Source organism: Vidua macroura, chromosome 3 (assembly GCF_024509145.1).
Source record: "Vidua macroura isolate BioBank_ID:100142 chromosome 3, ASM2450914v1, whole genome shotgun sequence".
In the NCBI taxonomy this organism is placed as follows: Eukaryota; Metazoa; Chordata; class Aves; order Passeriformes; family Viduidae; genus Vidua; species Vidua macroura.
In genome coordinates this window covers 27,238,112-27,264,344 of record NC_071573.1, presented here as the reverse complement: position 1 = coordinate 27,264,344, position 26,233 = coordinate 27,238,112, and the positions used below count along the sequence as shown (strand labels likewise).

At 41.1% G+C, this 26,233-nt stretch overlaps 1 protein-coding gene across 4 annotated transcripts in view; it reads left to right on the top strand.

The window, feature by feature from the left end:
- TRERF1 (transcriptional regulating factor 1) overlaps window positions 1-26,233 on the top strand; it is a 99,872-nt gene that overhangs the window by 9,842 nt on the left and 63,797 nt on the right. For all 4 annotated transcript variants that reach the window (XM_053973214.1, XM_053973213.1, XM_053973216.1 and 1 more), the window contains exon 2: window positions 18,611-18,666. The gene's annotated coding sequence lies outside the window, so the exon portion shown is untranslated. The remainder of the gene's footprint in view (window positions 1-18,610; window positions 18,667-26,233) is intronic.

Sequence of the window (26,233 nt, the reverse complement as noted above, 5' to 3'; positions counted from 1 at the left end):
TAGAATATGTACCTGCATTGTTCTGCTACTGCTTATGTTACCAGTAAAACTTAAACTGGGCATTTCTCACAGGCTTTGTACATTAGATTGCCAAATGTGGGAACCGGGAAGTTTTTCCAGTAGCAGGGTCAGCTTGTGCCCCCTGGAGAGTCCCTCCCTGCAGGGCTCCTTCCTTGCATACACAGAAGTTTCTTGCTGAAAGCAAATGTAGGGCTTTCTTTTTTTGGTCTGTTTGTTTTTATGCTGTTGTGTAGGCAAGCGTGAGTTTTCTTAGGGCAATCCTCTACAAGAGCAGCAAGTTTTTGTACCTGCACCTTCTGCCTGTTCAGGCAGTAAGAAGCCCTCCTTGAATGGAGGAAAGGCAGATTTCACACCTGCCTGCCGATCAGAGAGAGAGGAGAATGGAAGAAGTGGTGTTTGAGTGAATGAACAAACTTTCAAGCTGACTCAGTGATACATGTACAGGGTACGCTGTAAGGATTAGTCACCAACTTACGGTAAATCTGTGTGGTGCTTGCTGGGGATGTGTCTCTATGGAGCTGTGCTCAGCAAGCTTTGTACACTGAGAATGCAGGTACATGTTATTTCCACAGTATTTTCCTGGTGAACAACAACAACAAAATGCAGTGAAACTCAAAGGCTTGTAAATTACTAAGCTAAAGGCAAAAAAAATCTTTTGTCTATCTCATGGTGCTGCTATCTTCATCTGTGAAACTAGTAGGAAAATGAATAAATTATGCAACGATCTGTTTTTTACTATTTAGAAACCTGTGCTTACATGTTTTTAGTACAGTTCTACCCTGTTCTGTGAGGGTTGGTTTTATCTCGGTTGTTTTTCTTTTAGCAGGTAGGTTTCAAGCTGCATTTGTGTAAAACAGCAATTTACATGATGGCAACAGAATAACAATTACAGGGAAGGATATTAATCTGTTGAAAACAATTTTCAGTTGCCAAACAGAAATTTCAGGAAAATTAGCCTCCAGGTTGAATTTTCTTATAAATGTTCTCAAGTTCTGAAATTATTTACTGGCATTATAGGAAAGCACAGCACTTACGGGAGAGTTCCAATTAAGAAGTTACTTTTTGGGGGGAGAAAGAAGGGGGGTTAATTTAAAGAAAGTAATTATTTTTTAAATGGTAAAATTATTCTACAGCATTTCCTGAGTTACCCAAGTTTAGTAAGTTTTTTTTTTTTTTTTTTTTGTACTTTCAGATTGTTCTTTCAGCAGTTTCTTCTGTTTGGATGAAATTGTTTTTTTTTTTTTTTTTTGGTTAATTTAGCTGAGCATCTTTCATAATTCTAAGATGCTCTTTCTCTCTGATCTTCTGACCTGTTTTGCTTGGCTTGTTTAATCTGTCCTTAGAGAACAGTTAATTTTGGCCATAATCGTACCGAAAAATCCTTTAGAGCTGCTGGAGCAAGATGCTTTTTTTTTTTTTTTTTTTTTTTATTATTATTATTATTCCTTGTTTAAAATTACTTCCTCCAGAATGAAAAAAACCCCCAAACCAAACATCTTGTTGAAGAGTGAGAACCAGACTGTGCTGGCACTGCTGGGTGGGACGGTGCTGAGGGTGCGTGCCTGTACAAGTGGTTTAGCTCCCTGCTCTCCCAGTGAGCTGATCCTGTCGAAGGCTTTGAGTCTTCTGAAGAGCAGGAGCGAAGGCTGAAAGCATTATTAAGTTTTGGGGTTATCTTACACTGTTTATTTGAAATGGAAGCCAAGCAATTTACATATCTCTGTATCTTGGATGTGAAAAAAAAAGATTTTTTTTTTTTCTTCAGTAGCCTATGTGTGGAAATGACATCACAGCTTACGTCAGCCATGCTAAATTCAGAGGTTTTTTTCCTCCTCCCTGTTGGGTCATTAACTGAGCATTAGCTCTGTGCTGCAAGTCTTCCTTTGCTGACTGTGGCACATCGATAACTTCATCGTAAATGCTCTGAATTTTTTGTGATGAGGAGAAATGAAGATCTGGTGCAAAGCCTTTTGAAACTGGTGGGAATGTAGCTCATTTCCTTGCTGTGTGTGCAGCCAGACTGGGTGGCCCCCTAATGCCGCATTGTTCCCAGGATCCCTGCTGCAGCAGAAGCAACCAAAGGACGGCACTGTGCCTTTTGGCACTTCTGGTGACCAGGTCAGGAGTTTGCTGTGGCACATTGTTGGGTAGGTTTTGTCCCCATAGCCCTGCAGGGCAAAACCTGCCCTTGTGAGACTGAGTAAGCTTTGAACTAAAGCTCTTACACTGTTGCTGAATGTCCCATGTGCAAAGCTGAGAGCTCTGTGTCAGGGAGTAGAGAACTCCTCATCTCTGCCAGAAATCTCCAGGTTTTGGAGCTGCTCTTCTGGGCTCGATGTAGGGCTACAGCTGTGGCAAAGTGTAAAATGGAGGCATGGGGGTTTCCTGTGAGAGCCTGAGGACCTGGGAGGAGGGAAACAGAAATCAAATTCAAGCTGACATTTTGCAAAGTTGATTGCTGTGTTTTTTAATCATAAAGCAATTTTTAAAGGAAGTCACTTCCCAGAGGAAAAATAAATACATTAAGAAAAGGGAGAAATGTTGAATTTGTGCATTTGAGTGCAGCAGACTTGGTAGTGAGCTGGTGGTGGTACCAATGTGCACAGACACAAAAGGACAACCATTGTTCTAACTCTCTTGCTAAACTTCCAGCCATAATGTCCTAAATGTAGAGCATTTTAATTTATTTTTACTATTTTGGGAGGGCTGAGGCTGTGAGGATGGGATTCATCCCAATAACTTTAAAAAAATGCAAAAAAACACAGCGAAACAAATGAATCTGACACTTCAATGGGTATGGAGAGATTTCCCTTCTTGTGTGTGTCTCAATCAGTGCCCTCTGCCCTGGAAGAAAGGCAGGGAGGCCTCCAGGTACTTCCTGCAGGAAGACTTGCAGGAACAGCTTTGGATTGGGCTCATGGCATGCGAAAGTTACCAATATCCATTCACACACTGTATTTCTTTACATCTCTTTTTCTGCCGTAGTCAAGAGCAAGGGGATTCAGGGGAACGGCTGAGGGATGTGCTGGGAGGGCCTGTGTTGGTGTAACCCCACACATTTGAGTGGTCAGTGCTCGCACACGCCATGGAGCTGCTGCAATTACTTGTCTCTTCTAGAGCTCGCGAGGAGCACTTCAATGCTGCAGTTATTTGTATAGCCATATGCTATTTTTTTTTCTTACATATGTTCTCTGATAATTGTCAGTAGCAGGTGCCTCTGAGCCAAGGCGGAGCGGTATTTAAAAATCAGATGCTTAATGGGATTAAAGAATTCTGCGAGTTAAGCACCAGCAAAAAGACCAGGTTGAAAGCATTGGCCTCTGAAGGTCGTGTTCCTCGCAGAGCAGCAGCATGGTTGGTAGCAGTGCTGGTCTTTCAGTTCCACCATTCACTTGTAGGGATGTGACCTTCAAGAAGTAGTTAAGAGGTCAAGTTTGGGTCTTTATATGTGGTTTGGCTAAATAGGGAAAACACAAAGTCCCTTCTGATTTGTGTACCAGCCCCAGGAACAGAATTGGATATGTGTTGCATCCCTGCTTGGTGACTTGGGTGGTGCAGGGCTGGTTGGAGATCTGACATGAGATCTCGAGTCTGGCAGACTCCCACTCTTTGAACCTGCCTGTCCCTGTGTGTTTGTCAAGCATCCCGAGCTGTTCAGGTTGCATAACTGGTTGCTGTTACATTGCACATTTGTGCATTGGGTCCCATGGATCATTGCTGTGATAGTAATTGCTGATGTTGCATCTCCTTCCATCCTCTGAGAGACAACCATCAAGAGGAGGATCTGGGGAGACTTGTGGTTGCTCTGGACTTGGAATGACGCAGCTGTGTCCACTGAAAATCATTTTGGGACATAACCAGAGCATAACCAGCATAACAATTGCATAACCAGAATCCCCCAGTATCCATGATATTGCTGTCACATCATCTTCACATCTCCACAAATAGCTCTCTGAATTGCCACTCCTTCTGTGTTTCAGTTGGGGGGAACTTAGAGCTGGGTGTAACAGATGTCTAGGTGACCAACAAGTCAGAAGTATCTTGTATTTCAAAGTATCAGGAAAGACATAATGACCCTAACATTCTTTTGTGGGGAGGTTTTTGGTCTGGTTTTTTTTCTTCATTTCTGGTAAAGAACTAGTGAAATATAGAGCACATATGGAAATGGCAGACGTTGTTGGGTTTTTGATTTTTTTTTTTTTGTTGTCCTTGTTTCTAAAATTAAGCACACAGGAGTTTGTGAGATCTTGCAAAGAATTTAAATCATATTGCACAGTCATGTGTTCAAGGAATCTTTTTAATCTAGTCACATATATATAGTGAACAGATCCAGATTTAAAAAAATACATTGCAGTAAGGAGAGATAAACCAAACAGGATAAAGACAAAAGGCTGCTAAATATTTTTGACTGTACTTACCTAGTTTAGTTTGCAGCCAGTATTCTGTTTCCTTTTTGTTTGGTTGTCCTTCATGTTCTTCCTATGTAAGAAAGAAACCTGTGGTATGAGCTGTTCTGCTTATCCCTTGCATAATGTTGGCAACTGAGAATTGGATCACACGACTTCAAGTAGGTCTGTCTCTGTGTCAGAAAACTAACAGTTTCTCCTTCCTGTAGGTGGGCATCCATGCACAGGGGTAGTAAGCTTTTATTCTGCCATGGTGTTTCTGTAGTATGTTTCTGAGCTGGATCGTAGGAGGAGTGATCTCACAGCTTGACCACAAGTGCTCTTGGCAGTGCTCACATGGGCAGAGCTGGTTGCAGAATTTGGGTCAGCAGGACAAGTACCCTGGTGAGCTGTCTGGTACAGGACCCTCTAAGACCAACTATCTGTATTCATTTACCCTAATTCATGCTATATATACAATAGAAAAAACTTCCTTGGATGTTTTTACTTCTGCATCTGCAGAACATCGACCTTGGGCTTCTACAAATCCTTTGAAATAATTTTGATGGCATGTCCTACACCACTTCAGAGCACGAGCTACTCAAGTCAGACACGCTGAAGTCAAGTTTAGGCTTTGTAATTGAAAGAATGTACAGCACATCATGCAACAATAAAACATGATTGTTTTACTTGTTTCTCATGATGAGTTTAATGAGGAAGTCGTGGCAGATACATATATATGCACACATGAACAAGGCAGAGCAGAAAGCAGTGAACACAGGCATATATACGTTGTGTTGTAATTGTTTTCTCTTGGGGGTTTTGTTATTGTTGTCCCTTTCACAAACTGTGAACCTGTAATTTTTCGTGTGCTGTTCTTTCACCCTCTCTGCCAGAGAGGCTCAATCTATCATGTTAAAAGAAATCAATAAAAAGTCTAGAGGTTTATTTATAAAGTAGAGCGTAGAGAGAGGGTGCAAAAATTCCATTAAAATGGCAGTTTAGCACTAGCTACATCTCTTTGGGACTAAACTCCAATATTTTAAACTATTAAAATTGTTACAAGAGTGCTTTTAAAGTGCCACAAATCACAGTAAAGCTTTCTAGCTGAAACTTGCCTTTATATAGTGCACTAGAATTTAGTTTATATATGTTTTTTGAGTGTCTGATGGATGCTGCCCTCAAACACCATTTTAGCATCCATTTTAGAGCTTTATTATAGTTAATAATATTACAGGTTTATCCTCAAGGGGAAATACATGAATGTAAGAAGTCAGAATTTATTTTCCTTCAGAAATGTGAGTGTATGTATGTCTTTGTGCAGATGCAACTCTGAGCAAATTAATTATTTCTGAGAAGTCTATAGGCTTCTAATGTAATTCATCAGGATTGCCTGGCTTGGCACATGCTACTGACATAGCAGTTTTCACCAGTGATGTGATGGTCATCTACTCCATGTTTTCTATCCAAAGAAATAAATGTGTCCGTGTGCTCATAAATATGATGCTGGAAAGTTTATGGGATAGTCTCTGTGCTGAACCTCTCAAATATCAGAAGTAGTGTATCTGAAGTGTAAGATTGCCTCCACTCAGCATGTTTTTGATTTTTTTTTTTTAATAGCTGAAGAAGATTGATCTTGAAACTGTTGAGTTTAAAATGCAAATGGCACTGTATAGTTTTGTGTTGTACTATCCTCTGTCCTGGGATAAAATTGTTTCTAGTGGAAAAGTCCTTTATTTACTTCCAAAAATACCCAGAAAAAATGTTGAATTCTTATTTGGGCCAGAAGTAGGCTTCTCCTTCTCCAGGAGACAGTGCAGGCTGTCTGAGAGCGTTGCTCTTGGTAGGGGCCGTGGGAGCAGACGACATAAATGAACATGGCAGAAGGCAAATGAGAAACTCCAACTCGCCACACATTTGTGTGTGGTAAAAATATGCACCCTGTCACACAGTCATGTCTTTACATACAACTCAATAACCCAGTTCATTGTTCCTGCATTGTTCATCAAGTCTTTCTTTTCTTACTGACCCACAGCCAGTTCTAGCTTACTTCTTGCTGTTGATTGTGAACATTTTCTTCTTTCCTTGCTATGTGGAGTAAAGTAATGATCCCAGCAAGCTTAAAAACAGCAAAGCTATCAACACTGTCCTTTCACTGTTAATTAACATCTGAAGTTTCAGAAAAAGGGCTCTAACCTGTGTAGTTTTTGTGTGGTGGAGATGCTAAAGGGAAACTACTAAAGCTTACTTTTCTAAGCACAGACAGCCAAAATCTTTTTTTGTAAGGTGCTTCTCAGTGTGAAAAAGGAAAGTATCTAGTTGTTTTATACAGCCCTGAGCAGAAGTGATAGTTAGTATCTCTGCTTTTGAAAAAAATAAGTTATGTTAATGAGGATAAAGCAGAACAGCATCATTTAGTTTCCTATGAAGTCTGAAGTCAGCACCCCACTGAAAGTGGGATTGCAGGTGAGTTAGTTAGGTTTAGCCAAATTTTGTTTGCTGCCAGCTGAGGTTGGCATCTCAACTCTGCTCTTCTGTTGGAGGAATCTCTTCTCATCTGCTCTTCTCTGCTCTTCAGCTTTCCTCCTTCCTCCCCCTGGGCTTGCTCAGGCATATTGGCTCCCTCACCTCTTGGTGCTGGGCAGTGCTGATGTGCCCAAACCTGCGCCAAACACTGTGATGTAAGAAGGAGAGTCTAGTGGGAGGTGTGGGAAGAGAGGCACCAAAGCTGTGTTAAGTTAAAGTTAAGCTGCAGCCTTTGGAAGGCATTTGTGAGGTCAGGGTGCTGCAGTGGTGTGGAGGCTGCCAGAGATCATTTTGGAAGTATGATGTCCTTGACAAGAAATGAGCTGCTTCTCCTCTCACTGTGCCATGCTCACAGAGCTGTTGAGGCTCTGACTCCCTGACTATGTCCCTGTAGGCAGAGCAGCCGGTCCTTAAGCTTTGAACATCCTGCAGTTAAGGCCACTAGTTTCCATTTCTTCCCCTTCCTCCCAGTGGTGGACATGTCCTCAGTCTAGCAGGATGTTTGTCTCCTTGCTTGCACCACGGACTTTTTGCAGATCGTAGTAAAAAAATCTTGATGAAGTGATGGCGGGTTTTGGTGCTGTCCTTGAGGAGAATGGGCCTGCAAGGTGAAGCTGAGCTGGCTGTGAGCAGTTGGCACACACTTCGTGTAACAGGTTAAATCTGTTGGACTGGATTGCTTCTGCTTCTAAAATTTCCTTGGGAAGAGCCCTGCTTTTAGCCAGCTGCATTGGGGTGAGTCTGGTCATACACTGGCATCTGGTCATAGCCTTTGTGCTGGGGTTGGGGCTCAGCCAGCTCCTAAAGAAAGTCCCCAGTCCACCTAGCAAGATTTTCCTATTATATTTCCTATTATATTTCCTGTGTCCTATTTGAGGCATGGTGGTGCCCTACTTTCCCCACGGGGGGTGGGGGAGGGGAGTGGTGTGAAGCCATTTTTGTGGGTTTGCCATAGTGAGGAGTGTGCTGTGTTTTAGGATGTTGTGATGACCTTGCTGAGTCAAACAGCTATCATGTAGCTGCTGGTGACTGGAAAGGATTGTCCTCCTGAAAGTGTGATTGAGGTCTGACTGTCCTAAGTGCAGCTCTCTTGAGACGCTTAAGTCACTATTTAACCAAACTGGCACAACCACATGTCTTTGGCTTCGAGGAGTTTTCCCCACCAGGTCTGTTCATCTTACCCTTTCTCAAGATGATGTAGGAATACCTGCACTGGCCCTCCCCTGTGCTTGGAGTTGAGCACAGTAAGTGAGGGAGGACTCTCTCAGCTTTTCTAATGCTTATGGCAGAGAGAGGAAGTGGTAGATACCAATCTTGCCCTCTCACACAGCCTTCCACACACATCTTGCTGGTGGCCACCCAAACTGTCCCCTACAGATGCTGCCCTACCATGACTAATTTCCTGGCTTCTAATTCAAAAATGCAGTTATCAAAGTTGTGCCGAGTCCCAGCTTTTGTTGTATATGAAAACCTAGAAAGCGTACTTCTGGGAAGAGGTGCTGGAGATCAGTTGGTTTTGGGTATTTCTGGTCAGTGGAAGACAGGATTAGTAAGTGTTGAGGATTCGAATAATTTAATTATTCTTGATTTCAAAATGAAGACTAAGTGCATTGGAAGTAGTAGATGCAAAATCTGTAAGGTACAAAGACTAATCAAACTGTGATTTTAAAGATTTATACTGTCACTTGTAATGCCATAAAAGCTGAATATGATTTGTGAGATAATCAACCTGTGTGATAAACAGATTATCTTTCATCTGTTTTTTATACAAATACTTTTGTTTGTAGTATTTTGTGGACAGCAGTATTTAAGGACCGTGCATGTTAGACATAACTGCTAGTTAAACTTCCTTGGGAAATACTTTAACTAATAGATGTACAAGCATGTGAATGCAGTAAATTCTTTATGAATTGTTTTCCCAGCTCTCAAAATGTTCCAGTTAAGGGAAATAACTTTTCTTAGTAAGTAAATATTACTCTTAAGGAGAAGATTTTGTATTTTCTTGTGTGTTTTTCCTTTGGAATATGTGTGTGTGTTTTAAAGAAGAGTGCTAAGTGAATAAAAATTCTTGCTTGGAGTATTGGTGAGTTGGTAATGCAAGGTCAGATATTTGTATTACTTCTATGGACAGTTGTTTAAAAATAAACAAATTCTAATATGCATTTCATGTATATAAACAACTACAGATGTAAAATACAAAGCACAGAGTGGAATAACAGAGGTAAGCTTTAAATGTAGATGCACTGAATTAACTAAGATGCCTGGGGAAGCAAAACAGGTGCTGAGAAAAACAGGTATTGAGATGGCTCCTTTCTTTATTTGAGCAATTCAAATGTCAGAAATTGTCTAGAAGGAAATTTTTATGGCTTGTACAGTTTCAGTAGCTGAAAACCATTTTTACCAGATTTTGCATTTATAAATGGTGGAGCTATAAATAAATGCAGAATAATTTTGCTGGGCTTCATGGAGTTTTTGCAGATCAGTATCAGCCCAACAGCTCTCAGAGTCTGGCCTCACTTTCTCCTTGGCTGTAAGAGCCAACCCAGTTCTTAAAAACTGTGGCAACACTAGCTGGGCATTAACCTTAGATGAACTGGTTAATGAGGGGCTTTTTTGTTTTGTTTTTAATTAAAAGATACCTTTTCAGACAGGCAGTTTCCTGGGAATGCTGGGAGAAATGGTTAACTAAGCAGTTTCCCATTACTAGTCTTAGTCCCAGCTTTTGAAAAAGGGAAATACAACCTCCCCCCTGCCCCAGCCTCTGAGAAGCCCACCAGACAGACAGCCTTCACTCTCCAGGGCACCCCAGCCTAACTACCCCTAAGGGAAATGTGCAGCACAGAAAACTCAGCAGTTTGGTAAATGAAGTAAAGGGTAAAATAAAGTTCTCTTTCAGTGTGGAAATCAAGAGAGAAATATCAAGGTTTGGCTGTATGTTAGCCTAACAATCAAGGTTAGGAAGTTCCTTGAATAGTATGAACACAGCTTTTTTTGCAGGGAACTGCTTTTAGATTGCCTGGCTCTTTAGGAATTGGTTGATAAATTTTAATTATAGCGAAAAATGAGTCAGTCAGTTACCTAAAATAACATTTTTGTTAATGCCTTGTCCCAGTGTAAAGCATTTGAAGTTAAAAAAAAAAAAAAAACACTTTTTTCCTGTATTTCTTCTGTCTTTAAAATTGTCTCTATGATCTGACAGCAAGCTGTGAAATGGTTGTGGCACTCACTATCTTGACTTAAGCCCTGTATCAAGGCTCCATGCCAGGGAGTGCAATCATGCGATAAGCAGAGTAGTGCAACACATCTTCATTGCTGCATACCCCATTTAGCTGCTTTCTGGGGCCTTTTCCTCATGGGCTTTTGCAGATCAGGACCACAAATTCGCTTCTCCATACACTGCTTGTGACCCTTGACTGAGCAGGGTAAAGGAAAGAAAAGCTGGACTGTGTACTCATAGAGACATAGCAAATAAGAGGACAGTTCACCTTTTATTTTAGCTTCTGGAAGTTCAACTTTTATCGAATTGCTGTTAGGGGAGGCTTGGTGAGATGTAAAATGGACTTGTCCTGACTTCCTCCAGTGATCCCAGCACTGCAGTGCTGTGGTGCCTCTCCTGTGTTTCTTGGGTTAAGAAAAGTAAAGCAAGGCAGCAGGAAGTAAGGATATAAACTTCTCAGAAGCAGAAGGAAAATAATGACATCACTGTTTTTTCAAACTTTGAGCAATCTTAAAGTTCTAGAGGTGTTTTCATCATATCTATTTCATGAGGAAAAATGTGTATTTTTCATAGCACTCAATGTGATCATATTCTTAACTTCTTACAGTGCTAGCGTTTACATACATGGCAACTGCTTTGAAATAGTGTTTCTTTTATTACAGACCTGATTAGTTGGGAGGGAATGGGAATTAGAAATGTTTATAACAAGTACTGGCAGTATCTGATGCCCCCCCTTTAAATATCTTCTGCTTTTATTTCTTTCTATTTGAAGTCGTTATGGGAGGTGCATGTTATCCACTGAAATAGAAGTACATGAGGCAGTTGGAATTCAGCATTCTTATGAAGCAATCTGTTTCAGAAAAAAAAAGGCTGTGAAACTTTTAACAAAAAGTAAAGAAAAAAAGTTCTGAAAGTTTCTGACTCTGGAAACCCACTTTTTCTTCTAAAAATTTTACTTGTTGGTGTAATTCTTTAAGGAGGTTGTACTGCTTTTGAAATGATGCTGAATATCATGGATAATATAGAAGCCTTTGTAGGATGCTCACTGACCTACCTAAGAAGCCCAAGAGAGATAATTACAACCTTTGGCAGTCTACATATAAATGCATTTTGCAAATGGTTTTCCTTGCAAAAAAATACAAACCAGTTACATTTTGGAATCTGTATGTATGTGGAAAATGGACTGTAAAAGAGATGCCTATTTCAGGCAATTTTTGATGAGTTCCAGATTTAAAAAAATAAAATTATGGCATATTAAATTATTAGGCATCTTTACTAGGGTATAAGGAAGATTTATGGTGCAATGAAATACTGCTGCAACCTAATTTAGAAATTGACAAATCTGGTTTTATAGGGTTGAATTATAAGGGATACCTCATTACTTGTGGGGAAAACTTATTTTATTGTTATTTTTGGCACCCTTGGTCTTCTCTTTGGTTGGGCTGTGCTCTGTAGAAGCTGCTTTGGGCAAGATGTCTCAACTGATCCTTTTTCAAGGGAGCTGTGCAGGATGAAGTCATAATTAAGGATCACATCCTGGCAGGCCTGTCTTACTACGTGTGGTTGCTGATTTCAAGTTAAATGTTTGCAGTCCTCATTGCTGCTTGGTCAGAAATGTAGTTTTTCTTAAAATCACAGATTTGTACTTCATTGTGAGATATTCCTTACTGATAGTGAATATCAGAGACTTTGTATACAGTATTAGTAGTTATAGAAAATTTAGCTCCACCAAAATTACATGTGTGCTGCCTTTTTTAAATCCTCTATTCCTTGCCTCTTGATTGCACAAGGGCATGCTTTGAGCTTAAAGTAAGAGGCAATTTATGTGGCATATGACCTGGCATTATGGCTTGCAGCAGTAAATAAAGAACATTAAAAAAAAAAATCTCATTCTTTTTTCAGTTTAGGAAGTCTGTAAAAAATTTGGGGTAGCAAATGCTTCAATCCTCTTTGGAGACTGCTGACAGTATTCTTACAGTGCTGTTTACAGGTTCTCAGTTGAGAAAAAAACCTGGAAACTAAGTTTGTGCATTCAGCTAAACTGAAGAGGAAGTTTTACCTGGAAATAGTATTTCTTCATAGGGTAATACAGAGTTTCTTGTGTGCATTGTTTTCCCCACTGAACTGACATGCAGAGTGATTGATCTTGAGCAGATTGCACACATGTGTAACTACAGCCATCTATGTGCACATACAGGAGCATGTGACAAAGGAAAACCCCAGGCTTTGAGTTCAGACAGTAAATCTTTTGAGGAGTTTTTCTCCTCATTTCTGTGCGTGAGAAGTCTCAGTTTCTCCTGATGCTGTGTGTTACCTGATCCTGTGACTCCACAAGTGTGCTGAACGAGGTGTTGTGCCTGCCACATGGGAGGAGTAAGGCATTGCTGGATGGCTTATGTGGTCAGGTATAGGTAGCAGAGGAAGTGTTTGCATTTAGGAGACTCTCATATTGAATGCTTAAATGACTTACTGGCAAGCACAGCTTCAAACGTTTAAGGAGAGTTGCAGTTTGGTGTGCGTTGAATGTGCACTATGTTATGCACTTAGCTTCAACTATAAACCATTTGCTGAGTTTTAGTGACTCTGATGTTTAGTCTTTGTCCCCACCCCCCCCGACCCCACCCCATGTTTAGACATTAGTAGCCAAGTGTTTTGCCTCTGTATAAGTTTGCCTCTTAAGTTGCGCTTTTTTCTGATGTAGTCATCAAAACAAATTATTTATAAAATGAGGACATCCTTCTGGACTTTACGTGTAAACAGTCTTTTAAATATGTGCATAGGCAGAGAGAGTCTTCTCTGTTTATCCACAGTTGAAGGCTAAACATTAATAAATGCTAACATTAAATAGGGGTTTTTTTTCCCCCTCATTCTTCACTGACGTTTTCCCTTTAAGGTTCAGATTCCTTCTCTAGATTACCCAAAGGACTTTCTCTTTGTCCTTGATCAAGATACCGGTTGCAGTATGTCTCTGCTACTGTGATTATTGTGAGCTAGAGTAAGCAAGTGTTTCTCTGGAGTGGTTCCTGCTGGACAGGTATTCATAAAAACCACGTCTGCAATGCTGGCACGTGCATTTGAGGGTAGGATCTACTGTCTTCAGGCAATATGGTGAGTCCAGGACTCTTAATTCTGGAATTACCAGTGAGAACTGGAAACATGCCACCAGCTCACCAGAGTACCATTTGAAATTTCCTTGGAGCCAAGTTTGTCTTGGGCTTGGCTTATTTCTAAGATATCTCAATGGGCAACACATTTGTATTATGGATTTGGGGTTGATTGGGAGGGATTCTCAATAAAGATCAGAGGTGACTGATGATGTTTCAAACTGCTGCAGCAGAGAGACTCTCCTTTTGCTTTCTCTGCTTTTTGAATATGTTTTGCTGGAGACCTGGGAGGAGCCCATCCAAGATGCTGCCTTCAGCTGGAAGGGGAGATGGAAAAGCAAGCTTTAAAACGGGGTTTGAGAAACATGCATCTAGCATAGTTTTTAAAGGTGCCTGCTGTTGCCGGGCTAATTTTATTTGTGTGTTTGTTTCAACTTTCTGGCTTTTGTTTTTTGGCTATTTTAACAAAACTTGAAACATCCTCTTAGCCAATGACAGCAAGGTTTGCAAATCAAAACCAAATCTGAGCATAGCACTACACTTGAGTGAGCTGTGCTAATCTAAGACAAGCTTCTGTTTCCTGCTTGGAGCTTCTCCCCCATGCTCTCGTTTGGCACATATACAGCCCTGTGTGCTGACAGGCACCTTTGAGGCACAGATCAGTTAAAGAAGTGTCTGTGGTGGCAACTGCTCCAAGCTCAGTATTTCATGTGCTTATTGGCTACCTACTCATGGTTAGGAAGTAGGTATTTGGAGTCATGTAAGCTAGAGAGAAGTCCTACATTTGTGAATTAACATCCGTAATGGAGTGGTCTCAGGTCCTTTTTGTGTTCTTATGATCAGACAAAAAGCTTAATCTGCCAATGAAAGTATTTCCCATAAGAAGTCAGAGTGCAAGCAGTGTGTGAGCAGAATGTTTTAGGCAGCGAATATGTTGAACTGATAGAGTCCTGCATAGCCCAGCACTGCGGTTTGCATAAAAGCAGCCCCTTAAAGACCCTGTGGTCTCATGTTCTATCAGCAACCCTATGACTGACTTTCACTTTCTCTACAGTACAAGAAGAGATAGAGAATTTGCCATCAGTTTTCTCTCCTTGCATTTTTCCAGACAGTTTGGCCTCAACAAATTGTACAGCCTCCCTCTTGTCTGCGTGGGAGAGTACAGACTGCTGCTGGCGGCAAGGAGGAGAGATTAACATTCATCTGTTCTCTCCCCACTCGCTTTTCCATCCCGTGGGCATGGGAGACTTATGAATGTTCTGCTCCTTTGGGGTGTGTTTCTACTCATTGCCCTGATGGGAAGACCACAGAGACACCAGTAAGGTTGTGCAAGTTTCACATTGCTAATTAGGTAGGCATACGAGGAAGTCAAATGCAGTGTTTCCCTAGAAGAGGTCAGAGAGGAAGATAGAAGGACTGGCATAAGCCTTAGGTTGCTCACTTGCTCAGAGATCTCCTTTTCCAGAGTCTGTGCATATTGAGGGCCTCATGGAAAGTCTGCCTCCTCACTTGGGTCTTCATGAAAAGTGTGTTTTGACACACTTTGAGAAGTCTATTCCAAGCAGAGATAACTTTCTTCTTTGATCTTTACTCTCTGTTTTAGTGTTGCATGTATAGCCAGAAAATCTGATGGGGAGTATGGGGAAAGAAATGATGGGAGGTGTTTGCTTATTTTTGGGGTTTTTTTAAGGAAAGTTTTTTCTGATGTAGAAGCTGAAGTTGATACTGTATAAAGGTCTACAGTATCAATACGTAGCAGTGGTTGGTAACGCTCAAATGTACGATTAGTTTTACTTTCACTTTGTGGCATTGTGAGGGACAAGGAAGGGTTTTGCAAACACATCTATCTGAATGACCCTGCTGCACGGCGAGCTCTCTCTGCCGTTGTCCTTTGGTGCCCATTTACCCTACATAGGAGTCAGGTACCGTGGTGGGTGCACACCATGAGGAGTGGTGTATCTGTTTGCTCCTGCTTCCTTCTGCATGACACGAGCCTGCCTGTGCAGGTACAGCAGTGGCCTCGTTGTCCCCAGCATCTCCTGCTGCTGCCAAATTTGCCCCTCTCAAATAAGAGCCAGGTATTCTTTCTCCTGCTGTTCCCCATTCTAAATGGGGAGTGGTTGATAGTCAGCATTTACTAATTTAGCTCTGTGAAAGGTTTGTCCCCGATGAAATGGAGTTGAGAAGTCTTGCTCCTTCTTCAGTTAGTAGTTCCTGCAGGAGAGAGGGCAGTGGGCCTCTTCCCATCATTTCCTGTGCTAGCCACTGCCTAGTGGGATGTGATGAGCCAAGAGCCACTGCCACTGGCTTGGAGGTGATGGAGCTGCCAGTGTGGACAGCAACTGTGAGAATTGCTGACTCTAGGGAGCCTTACGGGTGGGCAACCAGCACCTTGCATGAGGTGGTGGAAGAGTACAAATGTGGTAAGTTTTTGAAAGGTACAGTGAGGATTTTACCTTGGGTATGCGTGTGTTTTGCTTACAGTGGCAGGGAATTTCTACAGAGCTTGTTTGAACTTCTGAAAGGATGCTGCTAACAGGCATCAAGTGTGGTGAGGTCAGTACAAGAAGAACAAAACCTCCCATTCAGATAAAAGCAGGGACAGGGAAATACTGCCACGTGTGGGACTGCTTTAGGCTAAACTGGTCCATGCAGTTATTTGTGCAGCTCTCCAGAAACGTACTATGGGTTTGAGCTTCCCAGCTCAGACAGGTCTATGTTCATGTTCCAGGCTTTGGGAAAGCAGAAACGTCACCATCTGTGTCCCACTTCATTTGAAAAAGAAAATTTTAAAAAAATCTTGAATGCCAGCCATCTGCTGATAGTGCATCCAAACTTTATCCTGGTATCTGGGGGCAGAGGAGGAAGATCGTTTCTTCTCACTGTTCAAAGAGAAAGAGCTGCCTGTACCTGGGGTGCTCCTGGATCCAGAAGCCATAGAGGAGCATGTGCAGGATGGCTTGGCATCTCAGTCCAGCCACTTTCTGTAGTACCAAAACAGTCTGGCCTAGAGAGAGTGAATCTGAGTCCCATCCTGCTGACAGTATGCAACATTTGGTTTATAGATTATTGAGAGGAGATTTGAGCATTTCTGTGAAGTGGATGCTCATTGATGAGTGGTTAAGAGCCACCATATTGATATATGACACAGAAAGATAAGTCACTTTTTCCTTGTAGCCTGATCATTTGGCATAATGTTGTTTCAAAAATCCATTGGATTTTGGTTTTCTACAAGCTGCCTATGAAAATAGGCTCACAGTCTCAGTGGAAACTAATACGGGCCCTTGGCTGGACACAGAGCAAGAGCAAACTTGCTTCTCTTAAATTCTTACAACAGATGTCCTCCAGCAAATGCCCACTGAATTTTGATTTGGTTATGAAGGTGCTTTTTCTGAAGTCAGCATGTTGTTTTTCTATGTTGTATTCTCTTCTCCTCTGTATTACAGCAGTTGAGTGCTGCTTCTGTCCTGATAGCTCTGTGTGAATGTGAGCACAAGTAAGGCAGTAGAGAGTTAAAAAAAAAAGTCCATTAATTAAAATATTTACATTGGAAGCTGCAAAACATTTACTCTTTGAGTAAAACAAACTTCCCCATTGTTCTTGTATGATTGCTACAGTTGCTCTGAAAATAGCCAGGAAGAGGTTGTACTCTGAGGAATTTTACTGGGTTGGCAGGGGAATAGGAGGGTATGGATACTGAAGTGGGCTCTTGGTCAGTGGCTCTCTTTGTTCAGTCTTTCTGTAATGTGGACAGAAGACCTCTTCTTCATAAGGAAAAAAACCCAAAAAACTAACCAAACAATTAAAAAAAAAAAAAAAGAAAACCTAAAAAAACCCCATACTGGTATAATTGAGTTGTCATATTATTCTGGTAATGCCAAAAATTAATAGTTATCAGTATAATCTGAGGAAATTATATTTACAGGATGAAAGGTTTATTTTTTTAGCACTTAAGCGGAAAAAGGAGGCAGCCCAGAGCTGGCAATTTGGATGCTGACTGGGTACCCACATGCCACCATCCCCATTTTGCTGGTGGGGAAATGGCAGTGCAGTGTGGTGAAGGATGTCACCTCTCTGTAACACTGAGCCCCTGTGGGTTCCTGCTGGGGTCTGTTGACATCATGGCTGAAGCTGCTCAGTGTTGAAAAAAAAAACAAGTGAGGGTGCACCTGTTTTTTTACTTTAGGCACAGAGATACCTTTAGTAGCATCACTGCAGCAAACATGAAAGCTCTTTGCTTCAAATGCTTTAATTCCTGCTGTATCTTCCCCCAGATAACTGGATTGAAAAATTAAGTGTTGTTTGTTTGGTTTTTTAATAGTATTCTCTTGTGTGCCATTTCACCATTGCACATTTCTGACCTTTTCCACTCTGGCACTGGACTAACAGGCATCTGGGTTTCATGGGAAGGACACTGGAAGGGCTAAAAGAGTGTGAAGGGATTGGTTTGTTTGGTTTTTTAGGTCCTTGATTCACACTTCTCACTCTAGGCAAAGTTTTTCAGATTGCCAGATGGGAGGTCTCTCTTCTGCCCTAGTGACTCATGGACTGGCTGGATTGCAGGTCATGTCGTCTCTTCTTCATAGTGCCACGGCAAAGTGTTTGTTCAAGCCTGAGTCTATCCAGACTGTAAATTTTATTGACAATTTTAAGGTTGCAAATTTGTTGGTTAGGTGTGTGGTATTCTTTCATCTGACCCCAAGTATGCCAGACTGTATCATGTTTATTATATTATAAAAACTCCTTGGTTGCTTTGAAAGGTTGTTCTGTAAAGGAGTTAGGAAATTAAATGTACTTGTTTGGGGTAGGCATTTAAACTTGAGCATGAGAGTTTAGTTCCATCCGTTTCTTGCATGCTTTACTGTTTTTTAAGAGAAGCTGCATGCTGACAGTTTCTTGGCCTGGAGATAAAAAGTGCTGCTTACCCAGGTTTGATAGTCTGATGGAAAATTGTCTCCACAATGTATAACACCACTGGGATTATTTGTAGCCATTACCGTTGGTCTCATTTTACAGCTGTTCACATTATGTAATTTGATGCTCATTTAATTTAATGAGAGGATGCTGCAGACTTACTTATGACTCTGCAGGACAACCTGCATGCTTTGGCCACCTCTGTTAGCCCTGCCAAAGGAGGAAGAGCATGTTTCTTACAGGACATGTTACAACATCTTTAATACCTTTATTATCCATGCTTCCCAGATTGCCACAAATGGGAGGGTGATTATAATCTACTGGAGTGTAGATTATACTGGAATGGCAGGAGAAGTTTAACTTTTTTTTTTTCTTGAACTGCTTATTAGACTTCTGTTGTAAGGTTATCAGGAGGTATTAATGGGCTTTTCCTTTTGTTGCAGATGGAACTGCATGAATTGCTGTATTTTGAATAGGACGAGGAGATGTATCTGATAAGGTAAGAGAGAGGGTAAGATAAACATGTTCCTACACAAAGCTGTCACACTGGATGGTTTTTTGGGTTGAGGATAATTTTTTTTTCCCTGGCAGAACCCTGCAAATAATTGTGATAATTATTTTTAAGTTAAATCTGCCTCTAAGCCTCTGAGCAGAAACCATCTCTGTTCTACACAGCTTCTGACCAGTTCTTTGTCCTGGTGAACTGATGTACAAAGGCCAGAAGACAAAAAGCGTTGCCCTTGCAGGCACAGTGGTTAGCAAGGTAGTCATGCTATTATTTTAGAGCTTTTTTTTTTCAAGTAACAAAGGATGTAGAGAAGTTTTTCTTTCGTTTTGAGATATTGCTTCCCCCAACATCCCCAGCCCAGATATTTAAAAGTTCAAAAGATCTTTGAGCTGTTTTAAGTTCTACACTTTAAAACTTGTTTTTCTTGTTGCAGAATTTTCAAATTTGGACCGGTTTTTTTATTAGAACAGATTATAAATGAGTAGAAATGCTCTAGATTTGAATTTGAAATTAATATTTGCTGTCCCTAATGTGCTGAAGGAAACTGCAAGTTTGCTGATCTTTTAAAATCTTCTATTAGTGTTTTTAAAAGGTAGTATTTAGGTGGATACTTCTTTCCCCACAGTTTCTACTTCAGAGGTTTCCACTATTAGAGAGGAATAGATGTCTGTCAAACTCTTAGGTGTTGGGAGAATCATATTCAGACAACAAAGAGCCAAGCACAAAAATAGTATTACCTAGCTTGTCACTGTCTTTCAATGTACAATCCACACTGCAGCTATCCAGCTCTATCACTTGTTTATTTCATTTTTGTCTCTTCCTTCTTCCTGAGTTCTGTACAATTTACAGGCCTCAAAAATCCCTATTGTTCTTTTTGGCTTTTAGTTGGAAAATGTCATGGAAACGGCTAAATGCATGATGCCATTGTATAAGGGTCAGGACTAAATGACTTTTTCCTTGGATTCAGACATTTAGCTCTTGTAGACACTCTTGAGTTTTTTTGGTTTGTCAGTGATTTTTTTTTTGTTCTTTTTTCATATAAGTTTTGTTTTCCAAGGAGGGTGGATTTATTTTTAGAGGGTGGCTGCTCAAGCAAGAACTGAAAACTTTGAATGACTCTTGGCACTGTGTGGTGTATTCAAGAATCAAAGTCTTGGTGGCTGCCTGTTTGTGATTTTTTTTTTTTTTTTTTTTTGCAAGTATTAGACATTTTGTCCATTCAAACCCTCTTTCATGCCACTGTTGGATCATGTTATGAATATTTTATCTAAAGGCTTACTCTCTACACGAAGGTGGTCTTGTATGTGTGTAGTTGGTAAAACACAGCTCTCCAGGTGAGAGAGATCTTGCACTGTGCAGCACTGTTACAAAGCACCTCACATACCTAATTTGTTATGTAAACAAGCTGCTTCACTTGCACGTGTCCCAACCAGTCCTTCTAGTCTCCAAGAATAGGTAATTAAAATTGTTTTCAGGACCTCTTAGAGTTTCCAGCCCAACTACACTGGCACCCCTGTGTACCACCCCTCGCACCGTGCCAGCAGCATTGCTGTGGCTGGAGGCCGAGCGGTGCCCACTGTGGCACTGTCACCGGCGTGTTTGTGCTCTTGTTGAATGGGACAGGTAGAAGTGCTCATGTTCAGGCTGCTTTGTTCAGATTCAGTTCACTGAGAAGTCTGTTTGTCCAGTATCAAAGCAATGCTAGAGACTTCGGTGTGCGTCAACAATTGGGATGAGACAGTTTGGTGAGAGAACAATTCAGTCATTCAGCTGCTGGTGTTTCCTGAAGGCATTATTCTCATGTATTCTATATGTATTATATAGTGTACATATATTACACTGTGTAATTTTATGTACTGCTCTCTTCTGTGGAGTGAATATTGGCTAATCTGTGTGCTGTAGCATGGGCAGCTCCTGTAGCACAGCAGCTGATTGCTGTTGTATCATCTCTCCCAGTGTAAGTTTCTCTCCCCTTGTCTTGTAAAACAGCCACCGAGGAGGCTCTGTTTCTAGCAAGCTCTGCAAACTCCCATGACATCTCCTCTCACCACTGCTTTATTGCCAGCCCTGGACATGTGCAGACTGTAAGGTGGATCCCAGCAACTGGACTGGCATTAAAATGAGATTCTGTGATGAAGAAGTAGCACTTTCCACTGGCTGTCATCTTTCACTTCTAAAAGAAAATATTCTGTCCTCATTTTGTGTGATACCTTCTCAGTGTAAGATTCTGAGCTAGGAATGGGTGTATCTTGCTCTCCTTTCTCCAACAGGTCTTTGTTTATCCTGTCCCCAGCAGCCTGGGCTGGAGAAATGCTACTGTCCCACTTCTGGTCCTCCTGTGTTGCAAGAAGTGTGTGTCCTGATCATGTTCCTTCTCAAGGCTCCAGGTGTCACTCATTCTTTCAACTGTCCTTAACTACTAAAGATGTCATCAGTGTTACTTCATTTATTTCATTTTTTAACCTCTTCCTGCTCCCTTTCTGCATTCCCTCTCTTCATTTAGGTTTTCATCCTTCCATACAGGCATCGGGATTCTGCCCCAAGCATGCCCTCAGGTCTTGAGTGTGCCTCCTATCAATGTTTTTCCTTGGTTGCTTAGTTTTCAGGGATATTTCCTGACCCATTACCTTCTGTTTCTTCTTCAGGACAAGCCAATCTGATGTACTCCCGCATTTTGTGCTGCCATTGCAATTAAAGGGGTTTAGATCCCATTTAAAGCAACAATAGATGGTCCACACTTTGCAGAAATAATCTTGGCTTAATGCTAGCCATGATCACTTCCTTGTAATGGCTGGCTTTTGGCATCTGTTCTCCTGATCACGTGATGGGGTAGAATAAAAAAAAATTAATAATAGCTCTTTTGATATTCCTGAAGCCTAGTAATGGAATTATGAGAATTAGCAAGCTTGCAGCGATGTTGATAGGTGCCAGACCTCTCACCCAATATTTTCTTTTCCTTCCCCCTATTTCCCTGTGCCTTTATCTTGCTTCCTTCCAAGCAGCCCGGAGCCCTTGTGAATTGCAAGTCCAGTTTCTCATGAGGTCTGCCCGATAGCTCAGATCATAAATATAAAATCATTCTATAAGGCCTAATCTATTTTTGAGTTACACTTTGAGATAAAAATTACTTTGATCGCTGAAACAGCATTGTGTCATTTTTGAAAGGAAATGACAAGGAAGTAACTGTTATCAGGCCTATTTTCACACTGTTAGCTTAGACCTGACAAATGGTGACTGCAAGGTCTCTTAACAGTTCCAAATTAGGTTGCCAATTAATATTGACTATCTAAAAAGCAGTAGGTTGATGTATATTCTATTATTAATAGCTGTTAATGCCTTTCATAATAGTAATCTGTTTTGCAAACATTTTCTGGTTGTTCTTTTCTAACGAGTCTTGGCAGTGAAACCCCCGATTTTACACATGCAGAACCACAGTAACTCGTTGAAGTGTTTGTGTGGGTTTTGATTTTTTTTTTCATTTTGGGTGTGTTTGTCTTGTTTACTAGGAGTAACGCTTGATTTTGATTAGACCAAATAGAGATATAGTCCAGGAATTACTTCTGTCCAAACTGGTAAATTGTGGTTTCTTCTTGTGTTAGTGCAGGTCAGCACAAAACTCTTGCATCACTGCTAGATGAATTTTAATAATTTCCTTTGACATTGCCAGTGAATACTTTTGTCTCTACAGAAGCCATCTTAGGAAAACTTTCACAATAAGAAAGGCAATTTGAATAAAATGGTAACAGGTAATTTGAGTTTCTTTTCTTGTGTTATTTAGCTGTTATGTCACAATATGTGGAAAGTACCTGGAAAGCACAAGGAGAAAAATGGGAAATCTCATGCATGAGGAAAAGCCTCTAGATAAGAGTGTGTAGGGGGAGAATATATGCATAAATGTAGACATCAAGGTAAATGCTTTTTCCTTTTCTTTTTCTTCCAGAAGAATTTGAATATTTGCACAATCTGATGTTGCAAGTTTTAAATGCTTAACACTTCTAAAAGAATAAATTACTTCAGTGCCTGAATTTGTAGATAACTGTCAGCTTCAAAGGATCAAGTGAGTTGGAAGGAATGTCTGGAGAACTCAGTATAAGCAGGTATCAGGCAGAATATAGAAACGAGGGGAGTACAGCTAATATAACAGAGACCTAGATGTAGTTTTATATATGAATTAAGACTAATTATGCTACAAAAAGCAGATTTCTGTGGTTCTGCTTTTAGTGTAAATGTAGTATACTCACTTCCCCCTCCACATCTCTGTCACACTGGGTTTCCCAAACGGTTTGTTACAAGAATTGTGTTGCCTCTGTAAAAATTAAGAATGAAAATTCGCCTATTTAATACTTTTCCAACTACCCTTACAAAAAGGACTACCTTTGGCTTTGGAATATCCTTGTTGTGAGCTGGCTGGCTCTCTAAGATATTAAGTAACTTTGCACTCTTGATTAAGCAATTAAGAGAAACTGAAATCAGTACTGTGAAATGCACATTAAAGCTATAGGGATGAGATGGAAACAGCCATTTCAGCTTCTGCTTGAGGAGTGAACTGATCTGAAGTTCCCCTTGGAGTACGTAAAGCACAAAGGGGAGGGGTGGTTGAGGTGTGCAATCTCTGGGGTGCTTGTTGCCTCTCTTTCACTCCACCCAGTGAGCCAGGGCAGGGTACTAAACCTGGCCAGAACCACTGGCTTAGACTTCTCCCTAGGGTTATTTTCCTGACCCAGGTGCTCTGGGTTACAGGGAGGGTGCCAGGGCAGCTCCTGTCCCTTCAGGGTGGGCACTCACTGGGACAGGACTGTGGGGTGATGGGAATATCAGTGCTGGTGCTCATCTCTGAGCCTACCACCCTGGCTGGACACACCCTCCTTTCATCCTTCCTTGGTGTTGGTGGTGTGACTGGAGCTGGGAGACGGGGACTGGGGAGCAGGTGAGCCTCCTCTGCTGAGCACACAGGGTGCCAGCTCTGCGGTTGGGACTGGCTGCCAATTTCAGTGATTGAAAATAGCACTGCCAGCCAGAAACTTCCAACTGCAGCTCTGCTAATGACTGGTGTTGTGGTTTTGGGCAACTCCCTTGGTTGTCTTTGAGTCAGCTCCCCTTTCAGTAAAAAGAGGATGGTACTTACTGTTGAAGTGATTAATTATGGTTAATTCAGATATCGAAGTCCTGCCATGTATTCTTACCCTTGGTATGGCAAACCTTCTCTGCTTTTGTTAAGCCTGGCTCCAGGGCGATGACCAAAGTGCCAACCACCACTACCAGTCTTTTGAATCTTGGCCCCTCTCTTCCTCTTTTCCTTTATCTCTGCATCTCCCTCTTGACTGTCCATTCTTCATATCAAAACTTTCCTAAATTAAAGACAGGGTGCCAGATAGAGTTAAAAGGAAAATTTTAGTTGAGGCTCCTAGCAATGAGGTTAAGGGTTTGCTGCTGGTGTAGTGAGATACAGAAATGTTCTGCTTTTTTCTCTAAAACCCATTCCGTGTCAAGGTTGTGCAGTTTCCAAGCTCAGAGTTGGCTGCCAACTTCAGACATGCTAGTAACTTGCTGGTTTTTAAAAAATATTTAAAATACACAAGTCTAAAAATAATATTTGGGGGAGTGGCTGAGTGAAAAATTGCAAAATTCACATATGAGATTCAATTTAACTTAACCGTAGATATTTAAATATTTAAATTAAAGGAAAGTATTAGTTAAGGTACCCAGAGAGCGCTCTGGTAGATATTTAAATTAAAGGAAAGTATTAGTTAAGTTACCCAGACAGAGCTCAGAGAACACCAAAAGCTAGTTTGCTAATCTCCCACAGAAAATGTGTTGTGTGGGTTCATGAGTGACCTCCAGCTGCAGGTGGTAATGTCCTGCTCCAGGTGGAAGAGAGGATGTGTTGAAGGGGCTGAGAGTTCTCCCTGTTCCACCCATTGGGGTGGTGGGGCTGTAAGGAGCAGGCAGCTCTCAGTGCTCCTGCTGGGTGCCTGTCTGCAGCCCAGGCAGCCAAGCACACTGGGTGCTTGATGGCCAGACAGTAGCCAGGGCTCTGGTGACTTGTGGATTTCATAAAGCCCAAGGAATAGGCTTTAGTTTTAGAAAATGTAGTCTTTGAAGCACATTCAAAGGCTTCTGTCCCCAAAATGAACATCTGGTGTCTGTTCATCCTGTCCTGCTAGAGCAGATCATGAACTCTCACTCAGTGATTTCTATATTGAGTCCATAACTTCGGCTGTTACCTTACAGAGATGTCCTTTCTTGACTGTAAATGACAGTAGGAGGCCTGTCTTGTTTTTGTTTATCCATGGAGAGATGGAATACAGTACCTGGATGTAGTATAATGCATAGTTAAACACAAGTTGCTATCAGTTAAAAAGTGGAGAGAGACATGGATATCATAAACTTTGTTTCTCAAACCTGCCATTTCCATACTTGGAAATCACTTTGTCACTCGTTTATCCACACAAAAAATTGAATCTCCAGCACCGATTAACATCAGGTAGAGCAGCAGAACAGTAGATTCCTGTCTGTCCTGGAGCTCTGGCAACAGCCTTGAGTACTCTGAACTGAGGCCTTGGAGCACTTCGAAGACAAATGAACTTTGATTTGAATATTCTAATGGTGTGCAGGGAGCAACAGGTGCTTTTGAAGAGTTGTGCTCCAAGGGCCATACTTGTTGGAATTAACTGAATGCAGAGGTCTGTGTTTGTGAATGGATAGTACTGCTGCAGTAAATGGGAATGATGTAAATGCCAAAGGAATTGCACAAAATTTTAGTTAGCTGGATAAGATAGAAAGTGGTTCTCTGAGAAACTGCATTTAGCAAGTTCACTGTCAAAGAGTTTCTGAGCATACTACGCGTCATATCAATCAACTGTAATTATGTACGGTCAGGCGTAGAAGATTAATTCTGAATTCTTCAAAACCATTTCATCTGACCAGAAGCATCTTTTGGGGGCCTAGCTTTGGCTAATGTATTCTTTATCTTCTGAGTAAATTTTAGTAGAGACGTTTAGCGATTTTGTTGGTAAGTCACTGATAACCATTATCCTCTTGGATAAGCCAAATATGCAGACTGTTTAAACTCTTGATATAAGATGTATTCTCTGAATCTTTCACTGTTCTTGTGGTATTTTCTTTTCCAAAGTGAATAGACGAGAAATGCATGTTGCCCTTGTTGTTACTGTTTTTTAGATAACACTCTCTCTCCCTGCCTTGTCTTATACAAAATAATGCTCTTATCCATCCAGAGGTTACGCTTCCTCACTTAGCTGCAGATTTGTGCAGGAAATTTAGTGTCTAGATGGTGTCTGCTGTAACCCCCTGTCATTTTTTACAATATTACTGCCTTCCCAAATGCAGTTCCCCAAGGGTATCTCTTGGAGTTTTTTTTTTTTTTTTTTTTTTTTTTTGGTTTTTTTTTTTTTTTTTTTCTTTTAATTCCTAGAAGTTTGTAATTTTGTGTTATGGCTGTATTAAAACCAGCTGCTGCTCTGACAATCTATACCTAGCTTAAAATGTACTTTACCATAAAGTAACCTTACTAGTTTTTTGCTTACCATTGCTCCAGGTT